General features: G+C 38.1%; 1 long non-coding RNA gene across 2 annotated transcripts; it reads right to left on the reverse strand.

The window, feature by feature from the left end:
• Window positions 1-981: 981 nt before the first annotated feature.
• LOC149798582 (uncharacterized) lies at window positions 982-23,782 on the reverse strand. Of its 2 annotated transcripts, XR_016420829.1 has the most exons (5): window positions 22,484-23,782; window positions 21,855-21,976; window positions 11,018-11,132; window positions 1,545-1,651; window positions 982-1,092 (listed from the first exon to the last, which is right to left on the reverse strand). It is a non-coding gene; the product is annotated as an uncharacterized LOC149798582 (long non-coding RNA). The 2 variants fall into 2 exon arrangements; XR_016420828.1 differs by lacking the exon at window positions 22,484-23,782 and having other exon boundaries at window positions 21,855-22,470.
• Window positions 23,783-24,537: the final 755 nt, after the last annotated feature.

Here is a 24,537-nt window from a genome sequence, read left to right on the forward strand (position 1 = left end):
TGTAGTACGGAATTAGTGTTGGTTCTGGATCGTAGAATGGAATTGTGTGTGTGTGATTGGATTTTTAACGTAGCTTGAATAATTTTTCAGTCATATTGCTACGATGTCTGCAGTGTGGCAGTTTATAGTGATGTATAGCACTGGGGCATCATGCTGCAAACATGTAGTATGATGTTGCACCCAGTCACATTATCCTGACACCAGGCCGATCAGTCCTAACACTAACCTCTTAATGCTGAGCGTCTAGCGAGGTAGCTGTTAATACCATTTTTGTAAGTCTTTGGTATGACTTGGCTAGGGTTTGAACCCATGACCTCCCGCTTCTGAGGCGGACGCTCTAACCACTAGGACACCGGAGTGGTCAGAATGGAATTGTAACAATTACAATGGAAGCAATTTGTATTATGCTTGTTGGGGCATTCCTCACTGATGGCTGTCAGTGACATCATCATGGGAATGTGTAACAGCCACATTTTGTAAGAACAAGGTGTAGTTGGTGAACAATACAGACACTTTTCTGCCATTTCCACTGGCATCATCTCATATGATGTTATTTAAAAAAACTTCCTACAACATACTCACAACATATAAAACCTATATGCAAATCTGATGAAAGCTGCTTGTGTTTCTGAAACACATATTCCATACTGGTGGCAAGAATGTCCAAATCTACATTACAAAAATGAAAACATTACCATCCATCTAGGAGTTGCAAATGTATGAAATCCTCTTGTTGGGTAGTTTTACTAACAGGCTTTACAGCAGGGCCTTCCATTAGATTTAAATGTGGCAGGTAAGTTGACAAAGTAGGGTGGGGGGTTGGGGGGACCTACCCCAATGGGGATAATTCATTTTTTTTTTAAAGTAGCATGGTGTAAAGTAAAAGTAGATGGGCTGATAAGGAATCCACTGAATTTACAGACTAAAGGTTCAGACATTTGTTTTTAAGAGAAAAATGAAAGAAGGAAACAATACAACAGATATTTTAATATGACTTCAATGTTTATTTTCTAGATTTAATTAAGATTATGAATCAGAATCAGTCTCCAACTCCACTGTAAAGTTTATCTATTACTTCTTCTGCTCAGGCACCTGCAAATTAAAACAAAATTGTAATGCTTAAATAAAGTCATATCATCTCAGCACTAGTTACATATGCAGAAGTCATGTTAATCAGCATTATAAAAATGTATGAAATTTTCTTCACTGCACTTGTGCTTCCCTTACTATCGTTAAGCCATGATACAAGATAACTTTGCACTTACTTGTCATTTCTGGCAAGTGGATGGTGCAATCAATTTGCACAAAGATGAATTTATTTCATCCAAATATTTCATGTGAATAAAAATTCCAAATGGAGGCACTTGTCTGATCAGACAAGATATATGCATATTGTAGTTAGCTGGACTCTAGCTCTGATAGTCCTGGGCAATAGGATAAGCTGATTTTGTTATCAGTTTAGAAATGCATCCGCTTTGCAAATACTATGCTTTAAAAGACGAAACTGAATCCAATATTGATGAAAGAAGAGTCATTTGGATTACCTTGTTTTTTATCATTCTGCGTTGGTTGGGTGCATATTTGAGGATCTCTGATATGGTCTCTTCCATTCCATTTGCCTTTGCTTTGCCATTAGTTTTCAAGCAGGCTTCTGCATGAGTAATACAATGTTTTAAAATAAGTTTCACAACAAAGGATGCATTGCATTTTTCTAAATGCCAGCAATAATCAATGGAATATTTTTAAAACATGTACTTTGAAATGTGTCTCAAGTTACTTTATCAATTCATTTAAAAATCTCTGGCAAGTCACATGAAAAACACAATTTAAATCAAGCCATACTTACTTATCAAAGACTTTCTCATTCACATCCTTTACCTCACACAATAAATATCAGCAACACCAACATTAAATTCACACAATCAGTACAAAACCTAGGTGTTACTCTGGACAGTACTCTCACATTGCACCAACATGTCATGAACATATGCAAGGCTGCGTATCTTGAGCTGAGACGCATCAGCTCCATTCTCAGATATCTTTCAGTTGATGCCACTAAAACACTTGTGTGTTCATTACTGCTTTCAAGACTGGACTATGGTAACTCAATTCTGTCTGGTTCATCTTAATATCTACTGCAGAGACTTCAAAAAGTTCAAAACATAGCTGCTTGGATCATACTTAGAGTACCACAATCAGAGCACACCTCCCCGCTGCTCTGTACCCAACACTGGCTATCCATTCGATCCAGAATCAAACACAACATTAGTTCTCTGTGCTACGTTTCACTGACAGACTCTAGTCCAACATACCTATCCGACCTCACCTATGTGTACACACAAGCAAGATACTTACACTCCTCTTCCGACAATCATATACTCATTATTCTCACTATGAAAACAAAGTCACATGGACAGCATTCTTTTGCATACCAGGGCCCAGCAACATGGAATGAATTGCCCACTGAACTTAGACACAAAGACGCAGTGATCCCATTCAAGAGTGCTCTCAAAACTACTTATTCTGACTACAAAAACAAACTTAATGACTTAATAATGTTAACTACCTTAAATATTCTCAGCATGTTTTTTATGTTTTCTAATTTCATGGTGTTTGTTTTTGTAATCATATCATTGTGTATGTTTTTATGTTGTCTAATGTTGCAAAGCGCTTAGAGCTTCTAAAGATTAGGCGCTATACAAAGTCCTCATTATTATTATTATTATATTTAGCTTGGATGAATATTTTTTAAATCAGTGGCCATAACTAAAAAATGGGATTTTGTTTTATGATCATAAAAGTATGTTGGACACCATCCATGATGTACAATGCTGTCTGACATTTCTATGCACCTAAGGTTTCCATCTCAAATATTAAAGCAAAATGCATACCGAATTTGACAGATTGATGAAAATAAAAAAAAGCAATGCTTACCATTTGAAAAGAGGCAGTTGTCACTAGAATATTCTATTCAAAATGATATTAATTCTGGACACAGGGGATACCACCCCCATTTTTTCCTGACTCGTGATATGTCGGCCTATTCTGTGCACAGCTTTAAAAGATGTAATGTTTATCCATCGAGCTATAGAAATGAAATACATTTACTGTAGACTGTTTCTGTCAGCAGTTGAGTAATTAGGTCAGGTTTATAGCTAGTTTACAAAATTCAATGTAGAATGCCAATAAATGACAAGATGTATTTTTGCAAACTAAAGTGATCTTGAAAAAAGATTAGTAAAGTTTAACATTTTATAAAAAATAAGCTATTATGTGGAAAAGAAACAACAATGAAATAGGATGCAATGTGTTTACGTCTAGTTTTGGAAGGTACCGTCTCTAAGGTACCGTCATAATTGTACCGTAGTTTAATGGGTGGAAAGGCCATTGAAAGGTAAGGGCAGTGCGGAGACCATCGAGTATGTTCCAGAATAGCTGAATCTTTGTAGATACATAGATCCATTCGTAACTTCAGTCCGCAAGCGAAACACTGTACTTCGTATCCCAATCCTGACTCGGGTCCGAAGTAGACAAATCCTGTTCTAGCTAAAACATACGAAGAAGGTAATCCTTCCCTATCCGTAGGCCATTTTTGAAACATGTCCAATCGACGGGCACAATCACAATAGTCAGGTAAGAAGACTGGAAAATGGTAGGGTTTGAACTTGGAGTTCTCACTGGATTTCTCACTCGATTCTTGCTGCGGCGAAGTCATCCTTCTGGTGGGTGGCTATCCTCTTACAACCAATGTTTTATACCGACATGTCCATACGGCAAAGTAAAGTGGGTGGGAAGCCGCACTCGCTTCTGCTACACGATTTGATAGACTTTTTCCAAGGGTCGACTGACGATGTGGTGTGTGGGTAAACGTACAATCTTGTTGGGTTGATAGGTGGTCACTATCTCTAGACTGCAAGGCTTCTTTCAATATGCCAAAGTTGACCACTCGACTGGTACGATAATTCAGAGTAAGTCCTTTCACTTTACACTTCGTGTGCACTTCTCCTTGTTTGGCCCAGTATTCGTAGCCGTAATTTTTGGGACCACCACTAACGAAACTTAGAATCTTGTCATCGGGGTGCTTGTCTGTCCAGGCTCCTAAACGGTCTCCTTCGATGTCAGGGTGCTGTTGACTCGGGTGATCGATATAAATGCAACTGTCCAGGTCAAAGTACAAGACATGTTCCCCTAACAGTTCTAAAGCTTCGTACAATTTTAAGCGAGCATGAGCTGTCATGTAAGCTGCAATGATGACATTTCCAAAGGGGTCATCTTCTACAAAGTTCAGATCTTCTTCGTAATTCACCAAGATCAAATCCTCACGAACGACGTCCACGTGTTTCATGAATTTGGCTTTGTCATGAATCATCTGAAAGTAGCGGGAAGGTTCGGTCAAATACTCCGTCTTGGGTAAACACGGTCATTGTGCCATTTTACCCCACAAGCAATTTAACATCACTTTGGCAAACGATCGCCTGCCTTCGTTTTTCTCAATGTGATCTGAAGTAATGCCTTCTTGTGCCCAGAATTTCTCTCTGAATGTCTTTTGGTCTTCGGGAGTGTGACACCAGGACAGATAGCCACTGGCTTCTTGCTCAGTTTCAAAAAGGCATCCACGTAGTCTGCGAAAATGCCTTTCTGCGTGGGGTCACCCTTGTGGAATTATTGTGTCTTGGGAAAGTGGCAAATTTCGTACACTTCTAACAGTTGGTATCCCATGTTCAGAGCTTTGAACAATTCTACGCTGACCCATGTCCCCGTCAAGGCCCGTTCTTCCTGGGTGTGATGACAAGGTTGATCTTGGTTGCACGTTTCAGCACAAGTACGGCACAAAGGAAACATAAGTTTGCCTTGGCAATGGCGAGGTAAGACGGGATGGTATAGGTTCGTGGGAGGCAAAACTTTGCACTTGACCAAGCCTTCGTATTGTCGAATGTTTTTTAGGTCGATGTGTTCGGTGAACAATTGTGGGTGCCCTGCAGGAAAGCAACAATATTTGCACACGTAGGGATACAGTGAACACACGTCCAAGTATATGATTTCTTCTCCTTTCTCTTCGTCAGCTTGGTACAGCAAACAGGTGGCATTGGTCCTTCCTCCGTACAAACTATTACTTGGGTTCAGGGGGTCCATGAACTGGTAACTTTCCATGAGGCGTTTAAACTCGGGATCGGTGTTCAAACAGTGATTGTATTTGTGTTCCCACATTTCCACCACTTGGTATCCTTCCTGTTCTAACTTTAGGCGTGGCTGACAAATGGCCTGGTACAAGTCTTCCATGGTTCGTTGAAAGAACTGATTTTTAGTGCTGCGGTCAGGGTAACAGACGGGACATCCGTGAAATAAGCAACCGTTAAACTCGTACATGATCTTGGGGTTTTCTAAGTCCCAGCCATTGACCGAATGCATTCCGATGATCTTTCGCCCTGTCCGTTGCGGGCATGCTGAATCCATTTGTCTTCCTTGTCGCACAAGTAATGCAACCAGCATGGGGCTTTGACCGAGTATTGACGTTTGACATAGTTGGTCGTTTGAGGACTGATGACAGCCACAGTGTTTTCAAGCATGAATCGTTGTCGGTAGACTAAGGAACACGCTTTGGCAATGGTGCAAGCCTCTTTTAAATGATCAACCCCTCCGTGTTCCATGAACAGTTCTCGAAATTTTCCACAGCATCGCCGTAAAATGTCCATGTCGAAACGACGATACTTTAGCATTTCTTCCTGAAAGTCAAAAGGGTCGGAGGCGTGAGCCTGGTACCAAGCGTAGAAAGTTTCTCGTTCGGTACGCATGTTGTCAGGGTCGTAATAGTGAGCCCGAGGCAAATGGGGTAGAACGGCGTGTTGATTGGCTTCTGTATTGAAAAAGTGTGGAAAGTACCCTTTAGCCATTTCTGTCATTCCAAACATTTTAGGCATTCGACTCAAAGGCATGGCTAAGTAGCTCATCGAATCTTTAAACTGCACTTGTCCCACTTGCATGAAAATGATTTTGGCTCCGTTCAAAGTGATTTTAGGACGCTCGATGCCACGTTCCGTATAACATCTCAAAAGAAACTGTCCATCATATCCGGAGAAATTGTGAGCCATCACCGTGGCATGACAATGACAATCTCCATAATAATGTTCGATGTCCTCTTGGCTCCACGTCTTGTCGATGGGGTCTAAGACCCATTGTGTGAAATCGGCTAGTGTGTTCGGTCCTTGAAAGATTTTTTCACGCCCTCCAGGAATCTTACTGCAGTGAGGGCAATAACTCAAGATAGGTTCTTGAATCACTTCTCGCACGCTCGATGAGCCACGCAGAAATTAGGAATGTGAATACTGATCTCTTGCATGCATTCGAAATCGAAAAAGATGAAATTGCCTTTCTTCTTCTTGTGACCATCCTCTTTCTCTGGTTGGGATTGGTATTTTTGTATGTAGCATTGGTGTTCCAAGTCCACAATGCAGTGACAAATGTGACATTTTTTCTTTCCTGAACATACGTGTGCCTTGGTACTGTTGATACATAGACCTTGTCCACACATTGGGCACAATCTCAGGAGTTGACAAGCACATTTCTTCTGTGAACCTTGCATCTTCAGATGTTGTTGGTAACAGGCAGGGCTGACAAATGTGCGCTGACAAGCAGGACAATGCACTGGTTCTTGCCCTTCGCTCAGACAGGGTTGAGAGGCCAAACATCCTGAGCATTTCGATCCACAATGTTTGTGTTGCTCTCGATTATTATAACCATCATAAGTCACATTTCTCACAGTAATATTTGTATCCCAGGAATCCAGTGATAGTGGTAATGGTATCGAAATGGTCATCGTGATGATAGAGGTGAATGTATTTTCCATCCTTAAAGTCTTTCCCTCGAAACAACAGAGACCCGCGCACTTCTTGAGGGTGCACTTTCAAGGTGTATCGTGGAGCTAGGGCATCTTGCAATTTTTGCATCTCAGGAATGCCACAGGATGTGTCTTTGGACAGGCATGCTTGTTGTAACAGAAGTTCTGCTTCATTTCGTTGTTTGGCTCGGTTCGATTTTCGAATGTTCTCCCAGGCTCTTTTCCATTCTACCGTGTCGTTCTTGTCGGCATAGGTTCATCCCACCACGATGGCTCGGGCTAAACACATGTGGTCTTGAAAATTGTTAATTTGGACAAGACTTGTTTTGGTAATGCGAAGGTTGTTGACCAATAAGGTCTTTTTGCATTGTCCGGTCCCTTGAGGAGGAGAGACGTGGGTCATGTCCAGTGTGGCTTTTCCATCGGTGATGTCAAACTGGTCATTAGATTGTTGCACGTGTTGAATCTTGTCCATGACTTTGGAAGTGGTCAATTCTGCAGGGCTGCTAAACTCGATCCAAACAGGGGATTTCAGGCCGTCATGTTGTATGGAAAGTCTCAAGCGATCATCTTCTTTGGGTTGACATTGTCGCTTGAGTGTGGTGAGCAAAGAATCCCACATGTCGGTGATGAACCCTTTTGCTTTCTCTAACAGTACTTCAGACTTGAAATCTTTAAACTTCACTGTGTATTTGTAAGCCGTAGTTCTAAATTTTCTAGAGGGACGCTTTTCCGTCTCTCGAATGTCATAGTACTTTTCAGGGTTGACTAAGGGTGGTAAACTTTGTTTAGAGGGTTTGGATTCTGGTTCACTCATGTCCTCTTCAAAATCACTGGCATGAATTTGTGCCAAGACTTCAGCCCTAGTACGAAGCGATAGATCACGTTTCTGCCTCTTACTTTCTTCTTCTTTCTTCTCAAATGAATTGGATCATTTCATCTCGAGAGCAAAAAGTCAAATGACTAAAGTTTAAACACCATGGATTAATTTATAGTCATAGCAGACCAGCGTATATAAAGGGTATGTGTCTTGTCCTTTCACTATTCATTTCACTCTCAAACTGAGCACAACAATGGAAGAGACTACCAAGATTGAACGTTTCATCAGAGCTTTGCGAGGGGTCATTAGAAAATTCTCTTCAGACCAGCCGAGGGACTACTCTCCTTCCTTTCAAGATAAAAGTCAAGATACTTGCTATATCTGTCAGAAGAAAGGGCATTGGTCTTCAGAGTGTCCAGACCGTCAAAAAAGAAAAAAAAGGGGTTAGAAGAGACAAAAGTCAAGATACCTGTTATTATTGTCAAGAAAAAGGACATTGGTCACCAGACTGCCCAAAAAAGAAACAAGAGGAGTCAGAAGAAGAGAGGGATTCTTCAGAGGAAGAGGAAGAAGAAGAGGAAGAAAACAGACAGGTGAAGAAAAAGAAACAGGAGAAGAAAAGAAGGGAAGAAAGTGAGGAGGAAGAGGAGGAAAAGACTATGACGGTGAAGAAATTAAAAAAACAGAGAGTGAACAATGAGACAGAATAAGTCTATGAACTTTTTAAAGTGCTCTGTTGTGAATTGTGAATTGTAAATATTTATAAAAGAATAAATTAATTATAAAAGGTAAGTGTCTTTGGGTTTTGATTTTAAAATAAGAACCTACACTCACGCACACTCATACACAGACAGGTACTATTGGGTAAAATGGTTTTTTTTAGTTATTGGCAATTGAAAGCCTATCTCTTTTCGAGAGATGTGGATGGCCCTGAAAAGGGCCTTTTTTGGTGTAAGGGGTGAGTTTAAACAATCAACTTTAACTGTCTTAAGCCTTTGCCATGGCCAAGGCCTACTTCTGGACTGCGTACTGTTGATGATGATTTCGTTGAAATCACTAAGGATGGTGCAGTAGGCGTAGTCACAGGGTTGGAGTGTTTAGCTTGGGAAGGTCGTATTCTCTTCGGCCGTAATAAAGAAGTCTGATACATCTGTTTCAGACTTCTTAACTAAAATGTCTAACAGTACCGTGACCGTTTGATTTTGACACCCTTGTTTCTTTGCTGCTGCGTCTTCTTCTTGTTTTTTTCTTACCTCTTCTTCTTGCTGCTGTTGCTGTAGGAGAAAAGCTTGTTCCGCTTCCTTTTGCTGTTGTATAAATTTCTCCAATTCTTCTTTCTGTCTCTGTCTAAAATTTTCCATGTGCGGTAATGAAGGAGAAGGTGACGAAGGTTCAGGAACAAATTCTTGCAAGGTAAAAAAATCCACAAAATCCCAATTCACCTCTTCTGAAAGTAAGTCTGGGTTCCCTTGGGTAGTCTCCACCATCAGTGCACCCAAACTGATCGTTTTCTGAGTTTCCGTCATGTTGAAAAACTGTCGCTTAGATTGACTACGCACAGGCGCTAGCGAATCTATATAGACTATGTGACGTCACAGACTGCTCTCTTCGGATTGGACGTGGACTGACTGAATTTTGTAACGCGTGTTTGGATTGGTCAACAAACTCAATCCGTTTCAATCCTTCCTCCCCCTATAAATAAGTACAGTTCACTGCATTCCTTCACCTGTTACTCAGCACCCCAACATGTGGACCGATGTACAATCTTCAACGCTTGTGTCTTCGATGATGTTCCGGACGGACATATCAATGTATGTCCGATCCAACTGGACAGTTATCCACAGGACAGACACCAGCCTGTGGATGCGAAGAATCTTATGTGGAGCATCAAGGATGCCTCAAAAGAGTCTTAATCTATGGTCCTGCAGTCAGGCACAGCCTAAGGTCAAGAAGAAGATGTCACAGATGCCCTTTATGTTAAGGGTATATTAACATAAAACCAAAGGCCCTTTTCAGGGCCATTCCTATCTCTCGAAAAGATCTTGACTTTCAATTGCCTACCCCTTTTTTTATTTTTTTGTTTAAAAAAATAATAAAAAAATAGAGACCCCTCCCTGTTTCAATTTTCGCCTGTTCCATTTTCATAGACCCATCAGGTCGGGACCTTATTAAAATAGGGTCCCGACCCTGTTCCATTTCCCCTAGTCCCAAGACAGTCCCACGATTTATTCCCCATGTTCAATTTCCCTTGTCCCTAGAGTGAATAGTTTTTTTTCTTTCTCCCATGTTAAATTCCCCTTGTCCCTAGAATGGATATTTTTTTTTTCTCCCATGTTAAATTACATAGTCCCCAGAGTGGATATACCCTTTTTAACATGGAAGTTCCCTAGTCCCTAGACCGTCCCTATTCACTACTACCATTGTCATTACCAGCCTGAAACCAAATTTAATGTCATTTGTATAAATTCATTTCAAATAAATATTATGATATAGTTGAAGTGTAAAGTCAAGCAAGTATTCTGTTTGCAGATTTTACATTTTAGATATTATAGTAAAGTCATATTTTCTCTTGTTTAGTAAACTTTATTGCAACTGGTTCCAAAATAGTAAATCTTATTTAATGTTCATTCACCAGAATAGGTATTAATACAATCCCGAATTAACTGTATGGTACTAAAATATACCCTGATCTTGTGTGAGATTGTAATATACAGAACTATACCTCAAGACAACAATAATATATTGAATTTATATTGTATCAAGACTGTCATGGTTATGAACTCCAACTTTATTCAGGTTTTTTCATAATAAATGATCATCTTGTGCTATGGTTGAAAAGAAATCAAAGTTCAGTTTAACTCCATTCTCTCCACATTTGTAAGTTGTTAAGAGGCATACTCATCCTCAGTGTTATAGTAAAATGTAATCTTATTTGGATCAATCTTGGTGGTGTAATATATGAATGGAGAAAGAATATTATCATCCAGATTAAAATATGTTTTATTCAGACTCTACTAAAATTTTTAGTTGGATATGGGTTACGGAGCCTGATGTGTACGAACAAAGCAATGTGTACCATGACCTTTTTAACTTAACATTTTAAACTCCTGCAGAAGAAAGAGATTTTTTAGATCCATTAATCTGTATTAACAAAAACATTTCTTCAGTATGATTTTCAATTACTTAGTATTGACACAACTCATATTTTAAAGTTGTTGTTTTTTTGTGTTTGGTTTGGCCTTTTATGGTAAACCAACACAAGTAAGTTATTTAGTGCCAAGGCACTTTAAGTATAGTGCCTTGCCCAAGGACACACCATGGTAGCTAACCCAGGTTGGTTTGATGGTAGAATTTGAACCTACCTTATTTCACAGGTCCAGAAAGCTAACCACTGAGCCACTACAGCTCCCCATCTTATAGTGGAATGCTGGTATACTTTATGATCAAGAAGGATGGGTTGGGGTATGCATGTTGCATCTGAAAAAAGTGATGGAATTTTTGTTTACATAATATTTTAGTCATACAATATGAATCATTTTCTATAGATTTAAGATGTATCAGATCAAGTTAAGAAAAATCATATATTCTGTTTCCTGGGAATGTACTAAAATTCACTGTTATTGTTTGATTTTTTGGTAGTAAGCTTACTTGGTATTTTTTTCTTTTTAACTTGAATACCTAATTTGTTAACATCCTATTCTAAATCTTCAGAGTTCTGTCTATTAAGTGACAACTGTTGATACATGTAGGGAAGTTTTTGTTTATATCTTTTGATTTTTGTGATTCTGGAAGTTGCAGTATTTGTTGTTGTATTATAACCATTTCAGTAATTTAATGAATGCAGAGTATACTGCTCTATAAATGAAATTTAAGTGAAAATAATGTAAAAGTATGTTTCACTGCAAATATAAATTGTTTAAAATAATATATCATTTATCATATGACTATTCAATTGTGGTAACTAGTATTCCATCCAATATCTATATATTAAAATATGTCTTTTCATACAGCTGGTGATCATTTCGATACAAGTCCAATTGAACATAATCAAATTATCAATGCAGGTGTTTTTATTAGTAGTAGTATTGCAAGTATAAGTGTTAGTATTAAGATTTCATATACAGGTATGATAAGTGTATCATAATGTTTAAATGATGCTCCTTGTTACAACATAAAATATGTTCATTGAAACAAATGGTTCACTGGTAAATTGGCAGCAAAGGTCTTCACTGAATTATGTTGCATGAACTATTTTACAATAAAACATATATGATGCATCTCAATTATGATGAATGTGAGGAGGAGGATTAATAATAATGCAATTTAAGTTATCTTCATAACATAAGTTCTAGCAGATGTGTAATTTTTATGTGGTTCATCATCAGTTTGAAACTGGTCTGTGATTTCTGGATCTGGACATACCTGGTCCCCTGCTGTTGTGCTGCTATGGTCTTTACAGTTCATTAGGATATCAGTTACACTTGGTTTACATTTAGAACCCCATAGGATGGAATGCCCAGTTTGAAACTGAGAGAATGGTTAATTATCCATAATATAACTCCTGCAGTTATTATTAGGTTTGATATCAAGGTCTTTCTTTAAAAGCTTTTCAACTCAGGTTCTGTTCTACCATACAGATAAATAAAGTCAAATTCAAGGCTTTCAGATTTGTCCAGTTTGTTTCATGTGTTGCGGCAGACAGACTGTATATTGCCACTGTACCATATAAATATCAGTGCTTAGTCTGCTCTCAGTTGCTGTGGTTTGATTAGTTACAAGTGTCATCACATGTGACTAATTATTGACCAATGTAATGAAACTTGTATAATTAGAAGGCTGTATTTAAAAACTCTAAAGATCTTAAAAAGAAAATTGGATCGGGGTAAGTAAAACCTTTTACTTTGACCATTTGGCTAGAAAATAATTTTCAATAAGTTTAAATTGGATAATAGTAATATAATAATTAATTACACAAATCAGAATAAAAGCTATTTGCATATCCCCTTACAGCTGTTGCTTTTTCATAGTACTAAGTAGAACAAAGTATAGTTAAGACAGATAGCTTTAAGCTAGAATTAAACTCAAATAAATTGCAAGAAATCAAAACAAACCCAGGATTAAAACTAAAGAAATATCCTGTCATATATACCTTACATCAAATAAAGAAACTCAAGATGGATAACAACAAAATTAATGTCACATCATCAAATAGTTATCTCAGCTGCCTGGTCAACCTAAAGGCAGATAAACTAAGGCAAACTTACTCCGAAGCAGTCTCATCCCCCCTAAGAGAAAAACGACAGATACAGTTCTTAACGCCAATTTTCAACTCGACCCCAACTGACTCGATGAGTAGACTCTACCTGTCACCAAGCGTAAACGAGAATGTGGACAATCTACCGAGTAACCGCAAAACTACATCCGACATGAGTACCCAAACTGAGGAACAATACTCAACAAGCACAAAAACAACCCAGACCACGCTGGTTAAAAACACTAGCAGCCAGGGGACTCAAACTGAGAACCTACTAGATGAAACAGAACGCCCTCACCCTACCACAAATAAAGCAGTCACACACGACTCAACAAAAGGTAAGAATAATAGGAAAACCAAATCCCAAATACCAGTTAGAAAGAATAAGGAACACACTAACTGTCAGAATACAAGACCCAGCAAGCCGGTTATGGACAACGAAACAAAGTCAGCTAAAGAGACAAACACCAGGGGAAAAAAGACCAGTCTGCAAAATATCCAAAACAAGAAACACCCCGCTGAACTGACTCTCTTCGTCAAGGGAGTAAATTCCAAAATAACGAAGTTAGCCTTTAAAACCATAGCATGGCAATTGAACAAACATCACCAAGGAGAATTCACGCTTAAAAGCACTAGAGACGACTTGCTGATAATCAAATGCACCACTGAACAACAGATTGCCAAATATATGGAAATTGAAAGAATAGACCAAATAAATGTTCAGGTCACTAGACACAACAGAACAAAACAACACATAGACCCAAACCCCCCAAAAACACACAACAAAGGAGTCATATACGTATCAACTCAAAATAAAACCAATGAAATAGTAGACTACATAAGGAGTAAAGGACAGGAAGTAGAGAAAGCAATCCGCCTAAAAACAAGAAGGGGAAAGGATAGCACTGCAGTGGTACTCTTTTTTAAGGGCGCCACCCCAGAAACTATCAAAATAGCCGAAAAACTCGAGGCTAAAAAAATTTTTGCTTTCAAAAACAAACCACGGTTCTGTGGCAACTGCAAAAATTGGGGGCATTACTCTAAGAGTTGCGGAAACCTATTCCGGTGCAATCAATGTGGTCTTCACCACCCAGACCGGAAAACATGTAGCGCCACCAATCAGCACTGCGCTAACTGTAGTGGTAACCACAAACCAAACCATGCAGAATGCCCCAGGGCTCTTAGAGAAGCCCTAATAGTCGAATATATGATCTCCCATGGGGTAAACTATAAGCAGGCCAAAACAAAAATCAGGATACCAAAAACAAAATAAATAGGTAGCACCCTCACTGGTAGGAAACACGCATAAAACGAAAACAACAGTAAATTAAACAAACTATAAAGACTTTTTGCACTAGAGATGGATTCCAGAGCAGAAATCAAAATATGGCAATGGAATGCACGCGGCCTTAGGGCCCACGCTGACCAACTAAATAACAAAATACTTGAACAGGAAAGAAAACCAGATGTTATATGCATACAGGAAACCCACCTAAATGATACCTCACGTATCCCAAACATCATAGGCTACAACACCAAATACCTAAAGCATCGATCCCCCACAGCAAGAGGAGGGGGGTTAGCAACCTTTGTTAGAGATGGAATTACATCAGAAATGCATAAATTAACAGATAGTAGACCGCCCAATGACTTCGAAATACAGATAGTCAAAATAACCGCTCAAACTAAGCAGGTACTAATCGTTAACCTCTATGAAACAAATGAGCAGCGCAATTTAAGTGCAGACGAAACAATCAAAATGATTAAAGACTGTGGAGAATGGGTGGTAATATGCGGGGACTTCAATGCGCACAATGAACTATGGGGGAGTCAAAAGACGGACATTAAAGGAAAAATTGTAGAAAAATGGGCACAAAAATGCAACTTAGTTTTTCTAAACAACGGAATGCACACCCGGATAGATGACAGAACAGGCCACACATCCGCAATAGACCTATCTCTATGCACACCAAGATTAACAGGCATTTCTGATTGGCAAGTTGATGAAAGCGACCCTATGGGAAGTGACCATTACCTTATAAATATAGAAATACAAATTAGAATACCTCAAAATAAAGCGTCCTTCACACCAAGATGGAAATACGAACAGGCCAACTGGATTAGGTTCAAACAGATAGGTGACTCAATCGACCCAGAAACCATATATCACCGGGACATTGACACCTTTAATGACAAATTAATAGAAACCATTAACACAATGGCCCAAGAAACAATTCCTAAAACTAAAGGAGTAGCACCCAAACCCACGGTGCCCTGGTGGAATAATGAATGTAAAATAGCAATTAAAGAGAAAAAAAGAGCTCTAAACAAATTCAAAAGAACTAAAAATAATAGGGACTTTAACTACTACAAGGAAAAGGAAAAAACTGCCAAACAAACTATTATGATAGCTAAACAAAACTCATGGAGAGAATTCTGCTCAAAACTAGATATTAACACAAAATCGAAGGAGGTGTGGCAAAGAATTAAAAAAATGAGAGGCAAAACTAAATCAATAACCCCCAACATACCTGGACAAAACAACAAACATAAGGCAGAATTATTCGCAAACTATTTCGCCAACATGTGTAGCAATACCAACTTAGAGGATAAGTTTAAAAATCATAAAAGGCAATTTGAGGAAAGCAACTCTGACAACATAAAGGAAGCAGGAAATAATGACGGCCCACTAAACCTTCCGTTTACAGAAGCCGAATGGAGAAAGGCCCTCGCCGGCAAAAAGACCACATCCCCCGGGGAGGATACTTTGGGGTATGAAATGTACAAGAACCTACCCAAAAAACTTGTCACAATTGCACTTAACCTCATTAATAAAATATGGGAAACCGGTACCATACCTATAAGATGGAAAAAGGCAGTAGTGGTCCCGATTCTTAAGCCTGGAAAACCCTCAAGCGATATAAAATCATACAGGCCCATATCACTAACAGACAATATATGTAAAATAATGGAAACTATGGTAAACAACAGGCTGAAATACCATTTAGAAAGCAAAGGACTACTAGCTAATACACAGAGTGGGTTTCGCAACTACCGAAGCACAATAGACCAACTCATGAGACTAGAAACCGCTGTCAAATTAGCATCTAGAGAAAAATTTTAAAAATCCAGATATGTTACAGCCATCTTCTTAGACATGGAAAAAGCATATGATCTAATGTGGACTAAGGGACTGATAAGTAAACTTAAACCATACGGAATAACTGGCAATATATACAAATTTATTGCTAACTTCCTAACCGATAGAAAGATACAAGTCAGACTAGGACAAGACTACTCCGAACGATACAAACTGGAAAATGGTACGCCACAATGAAGCGTAATCAGCCCAACTTTATTTAATATAATGATAAACAACCTGGAAACAGCGGTAAAACCCAACCACCTTGACTTATCCCAATTCGCCGATGACAGCGCCGTATGGAAAACTGGCAACCCAGCCAGCAGAGAAACGACCAAGCACTTACAAAAAGGACTAAACGATATAGGAAATTGGACAGATAAATGGGGATTTAAATTGTCACCTCTAAAAACAGTAGGCATAGTTTTCAATCCGGGAGGTGGCCACCCCCCACCCACTCCAAACTTAACCCTAAAGGGGGTACCCATCAAATTCGAAAAACAAGCGACACTCCTAGGTATGGTATTCGACCACGAACTCACGTGGGCAGCTCATATCCAAGAACTCGTAACGAAGTGCAAATGAGACATCAACCTCCACAGAAACCTCAGAGGGGTGAATTGGGGGGTTGATCAAAAAACACTCGTTACCCTATATAGAGCACTTATAAGAGCAAAATTGGACTACGGTTGCCAGGTATATGGAGCGGCGAACGCCACGTTACTAAAGAAACTAGACACAGTCCAATCAAAAGCGCTAAGGGTATGCACCGGCGTCCTAAATGGTACCCCCACACAAGATATCTTAATAATAGTAGGAGAACCCCCGCTAGACCTAAGGCGGAAGGAATTGATGCTGCGATACTCGACTCGAATATCAATACACCAACCCAACCACCTCACGCTACAAGCCCTCTTAGCATGCGACAAACCATTCGATACAAAAGGAAAAAATAAAAAAATACCTAGTGGGAAAATAATTATAGAATTAAAAAGGAAATTTCAAATCGCAAATATCAACCCAGAAAAAATAAGGTACTACCCAGACCCCCCGTGGACCTGTCCCACACCACAAATAGATCTTAGCTTACGTAAACTAGGACAAAAACAAAATGACCCGATAGGACTAAGAGCATCAATACTAACGTACATTGACAACAAATACGAGACATACACGCAAATCTTCGCAGATGGATCAAAAACCAAAAATCCAAATAAAACTGCAGCAGGGATAGTGATCCCAAAATTAGATGTCGCCGTTGGAAAAAGACTCCCAGACCAATGCGCTATATACACGGTAGAATTCATGGCAATACTAATGGCATTAACATACGTCAAAACATACCCCACAACTAAGGCAGTCATTCTAAGCGACTCTTACAGTGTACTACAATCGTTAGCAACAGACCAATCCAAGAGCAGACCTAATATGATTAATCATGCAAGATCGCTACTTAAAGAGATTGAAAAAAACAACAAACACGTTGAATTCGTATGGATACCCTCTCACATCCATAATCCCAGGCAATGACAAAGCAGATGCAGAAGCAAAAAACGCCACAAACGAACCAAAAGCCCAAAATATAGCATACAGCGTCACTGAAATCAATAAAATGGGACAAGATCAATGACATGTGGCAAGAGCTATGGGAAAAATCGGATGCAAACAGTCTAATACACACGATGATGAAAAAAGTAAGTAGAAAAGTCGAAAGTCCGACCTTCAAAAATCCATACGATATAACAATAATAAATAGAATAAGAACAGGTAAAACACTATTGGCAGGATGCGCAGGGAAACACACAAAAAGGGGACCAACCGAAAACTGCCCCTACTGCCCAACTCCAGAAACAATCGCACACTTAATAAATATATGCCCCAAATACAACCAGGAAAGGGCCGAACTAAAATCTCAACAGGAACAAATAGGAGAACGGTGGACATACCCGGAGTTACTTGTGGCAAAAAACAATAACATAGGAATGACCTATAATAACATCATGACATTCATTAACAAAATAGGCAAAAGGGGACAAATCTAAACCGAATGAAGGGTTGGGTATAAAGAGAGACCATGTAAAGAAATTAAAACCAATAAACCTAAAAGATCGAACCAAAAAAGAAAAAAACCAATCAAAATATTACAAATCACTGTTTGGGAATTGTGACGGCCGGCTCGGGCTAGTGGGTTCACAGACTGACACCGCCGCTCATAACCCGAACAATAAAAACCAGATAAGGACGAATATTACAAAATCACTGTTTTGGAATTATAATGGCATGCTAGGCCCCGTAGGTTCAAAAAAAAACAAAAAAAAAAGAAAAAAAGGAAAAAAAAAAAAAAAAAAAAACAAAAAAAAAATATTAAAAAGTAAATCAAAGACCAGTCAAAATATTACAAATCACTGTTTGGGAATTGTGACGGCCGGCTCGGTATCGTGGGTTCACAGACTGGCACAGCCGATCATAACCCGAACAATAAAAACCAGATAAGGACAAAATATTACAAAATCACTGTTTCGGAATTATAACAGCATGCTAGGTCCCGTAGGATCAAAAAAAAATAAAAAAAAATATAAAAAAATAAAAATAAAAAAAATATACATTAAAATAAATCACAAATAGCTAAGCTAAACAAAAATAACAGGTAAATAGCCAAGTGGTCAAAGCGAAGGGAAACAAAGGCAATCAAACCACCTCCCTCGAAGAAAACATCTCACGGCGAACATGGCAGTATCAAAAGGACGAGAAGGCCAAAATAGAAACGGACACGGGATAAGGCAGAAAGAGCTGAAATAAAGAAGAGCAGGAAAAGGCACAGGATGAAGTTAAACGTCCTAAGGCAGTAAAAGAAGAAAGAACAGGACACTTGCAGACCTTGGGGAATGAAGGCAGAAACAATGAAAAGAGTATGCCTCAAATAAACAAACCACCCCCACCCCCCAGTATGAAAAGAATTGCCTTCCCGAAATCAAACAAAAGAAATAAGGCCACCCCCCCCCACATCTACTTATAAGTGTGAATGAGAAAGTGAGCGTGAATGTGTGTTGTCGGGATATGTGGGAAAAGCAGAAAAACGAACAAAAATGTCTATAGCCATCACACAAATATAGCATACACACTCCCTACCCACCTTTTTTTTCTTTTCTTTTCTTTTTTTTTTCTTTTTTTACAAACAAATTTTACCACATAGGGCTTTCATTCTGACCCACGAAAGCCCTCTTTTGACCAACAACTTACTGGCCCTGAAACACACTGATTGGTTTAAAGCCACACGTACGAAATACTTAACCAAATTGAGATCTCCAAAACAAAATAAAGGGCTACTAAAAGCCTACTAGATGTGAAAAAATTTTCGGAAAATTCAAGTACGCAAAGTACACAAAATTTAATAGACCTTACAAAAGATAGGAAAATTCACAACTCAGGAATATCTGAAGCGTATGTGACAATCACATGTTTGGCAAGATAGTACAGGAATAGCCCAATAAATATAGGGAACTGGGCATTGATTGCAACGAAAATTTCATAATACTGCTGCTGGTGTGCTTCGGTTACTGCCTGAAATGAGAGAGGAAGGAGATGCAGGATGCAGAAACAGACCACCAACGGAGTACAACGATGGAGAAGGTTGCAGCGATGAGAGCCTGGGCGGGACCTTTTGGGGCACCTGGGCTTCGGCTTGCTTGCTTGGGGGCATTGTATAAGTTAATCGCTAAATTCAAAAAGTACACAAGCGTGTACAAACTAAACAGTCGCACATACCGAAAGGTGCACGTGACTTTAATCCAATGAATGAATGAAATGTGTGCTAGAGGGTAGGGTTAGCAGTTATACTCCCAATTATGTTTGTGATGAGCAAAAGCAGCTGCACAAATTTGAGCTTTTAGTTTGGTTCTGGTAGGGTCAAAGGATGCAGGTACATTTTACATTCATTTTTTACTAGAAATAGCTATTTTCAATATTTTTCTGTGACAAGGCAACTAAAAGAATCAGTATGTGCCTTATGCATGAATAAAGTTCACTAGTACTATAACAAATTAGCATACTTTTCATCACCCCTCTACCATCAAGATTTTTTTATATTTACCTCTGTAGCAGACACAAATAAAAGTCGGCAGCTCATTTGCAGACTAAGTTACGCATATGATCTCCAATGCTCATCTAACTGTGACAGGCAGTCACCAACAAGCCAACCTATTTCCATGCCTAACTCAAAGTAAATCTGAACCACATTATAGATTTAGCTTATGTGTAAATTTATAAATGCTAGGCTTGTGATAATTAGGTTCATGCCTTCTACCTTAAAAATTAGAGTGATGTCAAAATACGAAACTATCCAGTGAGACCTATGATGTTAATTTTAATCCCTATGGGATTTGTGACATAAAAACCCAAATGCTTTATGTATTAAAAGGTAACTAATGGGGGCAGGATCTGCAGTGAATCAATGGTTAGTATGCTAGACTCCTGATAAAAATGTTTGTGTTAAAATCCTGTTATCAAGTCAACCAGGTTACCTACTGCAATGTACCCTTGCCTTACTCCAATTCCCTCAGTACTCAGTAAACAACTAGTGTTGCTGTACATAACAAAACCAGTCCATATTGATTTTACATATTTTACTAAATCCTGACAAAAATAATTCTCTAAATAAAGAATGATTAATATGTGATGGTCTCACATGTAATCAAACTCTTCCAAGCTTTTAATGATATGAACCGATTTATCAATGTTTATCAAATTTGCATGAAAAACTATTTCTTATTTGTCATCAAATATGTTCAATGTTTTGATCATATAAGCATTTCTGCTACATTAGATCAAAATAATCTTTTTGTCAGAAATAGAGCCCTTATAGTATTTGCAAGGTCAACCAATCAGATGCAGAATTTGAGTTTAATATGAATGAATATTTTTTTTACAAAATTGCTCTTTTGCTATATCTTGATGAGATAAATCTATTCACCAAGTCTGATGAAATTAATGAGAAATAGTTTTAAGAGCAGTAGCAAGAATGGCTAGTGAGATGTAGAACCACCACATTATATGCATAGATTTTGCTTATAGCCTCAGACATACAAGCAAATAATTAAACAAGTCAGATCTAAATTGGATCATAAACACTGTTGTGCAAATCATAAGAAACTCTGTCAATCAGATGCAAGGTCACTTCACTACCATACCTTTATCACACTCATAATAAGCATCATTGTGAAACTTGACTCTATAAGCCCAATGGCCAAGCATGATCAAACTTGAATCAGCAGTAGTGGTTATAACCTCATGTATTTGTATGCATCTTCACTTCTTCAATCTAGATCTCATTTATATAAGCATGTATTCTACGTTTAGTAAAAACTGCACTACATGTATAAATATTGCATGCGGTGGTAACATACTCAGATGAAAGATCACCTTATTATTATTAATGGTTAACACTCATCAAACTTCAAGGACAACTTAATGATTTTAGCCTATATTGTGGAAGTATGGCTTTTAGGCTGGTTAAAAAACTCAACTAATCTTATACATGATCACATGTATATACTTGGATTTTGCTCATTATTAGATTTATCCAAGATGTTGATTTAAGCCCAAAACCAAGTTTTATATAAACAAATTGATCAGAACTATGGACTCCAAAGTAGCTAATTTCTTACTGTTGAAAGACAGAAGGGGATGTGAAATAAATAACACACTCTGGACCATTACATAAACCCACTTAGCCTTTTGACCAGTTGAGATAAAATATCAACAATAATGTTAAATAAGATTGATAAATTATGTTTTCTCACATTACCTCTAGCCCTTTTCAACATGGATGGTATTTTTCTTCCACATATGTCAGCTCTTAATTAGTGGCCCTTTCCCATCATGAATGTTGTAGGTGAAACTCTCAGAATTAGGCTTTTTAATTTATATCTGTAGAAGAAAAAAACTATTGGTCTGCATATATCAATGTCACCATTTCTGTATTAGATTAAAATACCATATGTGTGTGTGTGTGTGTGTGTGTGTGTTAATTTTAGAATTTAAGCAAACTTGTCTCCATGTGTTTATTTTAAAACTGATGATGATAACACATAACAGGTTCAATGGATAAAATGTTATTTCTTACTTCTTACAACTGCTCATTATATCTGAATTTACATTCAATGTTTGTTTTAATTAACATATTTGGGATATTGGGCAAATTATTTATTTTGTAGTTTATCATTGTATCATTTACCAGTCTTTTATCATTCAAATATGTAATATAGTACCATTATACTGACTTCATATTCTATATGATATCCCAGCAATACATATTAAGCAGATAAGTGCAAATAAAAATGTTCAGAATGTAAAATTTACTCCAAGCTCAAAGAAGATCAGCAAAAGATAATATCCAACAAATTACCAAACAAAAAGCGAAGTTAACGCAGTTACCTTTATTATGACGTCTCCAACACCAACGGTACTGTACAGCTACGTCTTCTGAGTTTTACCGTCATCTTGTCTTTCAAACCAGAATTAATTTCTTGAGCTCTTACAAAATGAAGAAACTTTTAAATACTATAATTTAAGCAGCTTCTTTACATGCCATCAGATAAATTATGGCACAGTGTTATGTCTGTCAGCAAAACGCAACTTCACATTTGGACGGCGCGCTGTGTGGGCATCGCCGACACAGCAACTGACATGAATTCTCTATTAGCAGACAATGATTCGGAATAAATCCTTCGCAAATCTAACATTCTCGATTTTTCATAGTTCCACTTTTCATTGTTGCATCTGTTTGATTGTACAATTGCTAATGATGTTCAATGAATCAACTTCAATTCATCTGCTGTCTGAAAATCCCGGTTCAGTTGGTATTTTCTTCCGCGCATGATGCCGTGTAAATAAAAGATACGGTCGACATTCAAAGTGGTTTAGGTTAATTTATTATTTTTCTTTATTAAGGTCATTTGCAGAAAGTGTTTCGCTAGGGTGAGAAAAAAAAATATAACAAAAAGAAAACTTTCTTTTCCAACGCTAATACTGTATATATTTCAATTTGTGATTGATGCTATAAATAAAAAAAAATGATAATAAAGCATTTTAGCCCGTGGCTTCGGCACGGCACTCGTTTTTGTGGGTTTTTTAAAATGTTGTTAGTGTTGTTTTGGGGTTGTTTTTTGTGTGTGTACCACACTAAAAAACATACCAGGTATTAGGCCTAACGTAGGAAAAGAAATTATCCTCTATTTATTACTATTCTTACTGTCAAATGACGCAAAAGTGATCAAATTGCTATTAAGATTTTGTTTTGTATAACACTTACCGCTCGTTTTTCTCGAGATAAAGCAGCCACTTCAAAATGATTATAAAATCTGTGACAGATGAAAAACGTGGTTTAAATAATTCGTAATCGCCTGCCTTAAAATACTGTAGGAATTTGCTAATGTATTTCATGGCCCTCGTTTGAATAGATACCAACGATCATGTATATCGACCAAATTTTGTATATTCCTGCCCACAATCATGTATTTTGTATTAAACCGTATATTACACGAGCGCTCTGTGGCAAACTCGGGGGGGGGGGGGGTCTCTATTATACCCAGAGGCGTAGCTATGATATTTTGCGCCCGGGGACGAACTATAAAATTGGCGCCCCAGCCCCCTCCCCGTTTAATCACATTTTTGAATATCACCCTTGTTTACTTATTATAATGTAACGTTGTAAGCCTCATTTTGGCGCCCCTGTACCTTGGCGCCCGGGGACATATGTACTCCCCTTCCCCCCCCCCCCCCCCCCGCTACGCCTCTGATTATACCTGCTGTATCAGTTGAGAAATATATTGAACAGATCAGGCCCCAATACTCTCGCTCTGAAAAACATTAAAATAATTATATGCAGAATATCGGTAGGTCTCCCTCTTGCCGAAAATGTCAGCACCATATATATTTTGCAAGTAATGTAATGGGTATAATAACACACACACACACACACACACACACTTTTTTGGGAGTGGGGGGGGGCAACGGACAGATGCCCCCATTTCCCAAAAAAAATAAAAAGTATTTTATATTTGTGTATTTCCCCCTCAGATGTGTTCTACGTTTTATTAAAACAAAATTTTATATAAAAAATTTAGTTTTTAGAATTTTTGATGGGGTATTTATGTTTCCATAGTGTTATCTAAAGGGTTGTTCGTCCGAGTCTGGTTTCCCTCACCTTGCTCGAAGTTCATTCCCTTGAAATGTTTTGTAACCTTTGCTATATGTCGCCTAGGTCTCAGTGTTTGCTATATGTAATGGTGTTATATTGTGTGTATGCTATATTTTCTTTATGTTTGAGACAGCAAGTATAGATCAAATATCTTTCCCAGTTGTATTTCTTCCTTTATGATGTTATATTGTATCTTTTAATTTGTTTTATGGTTTTCTAATTTTGACGATGGAATGGTGTACTATTTAGACTTTGTTTAAAAAAAATAATTTCCTATTTTATTATTCGA

Source organism: Sinohyriopsis cumingii, chromosome 5, assembly GCF_028554795.1.
Source record: "Sinohyriopsis cumingii isolate HCF-2022 chromosome 5, ASM2855479v2, whole genome shotgun sequence".
Classification (NCBI taxonomy): domain Eukaryota; kingdom Metazoa; phylum Mollusca; class Bivalvia; order Unionida; family Unionidae; genus Sinohyriopsis; species Sinohyriopsis cumingii.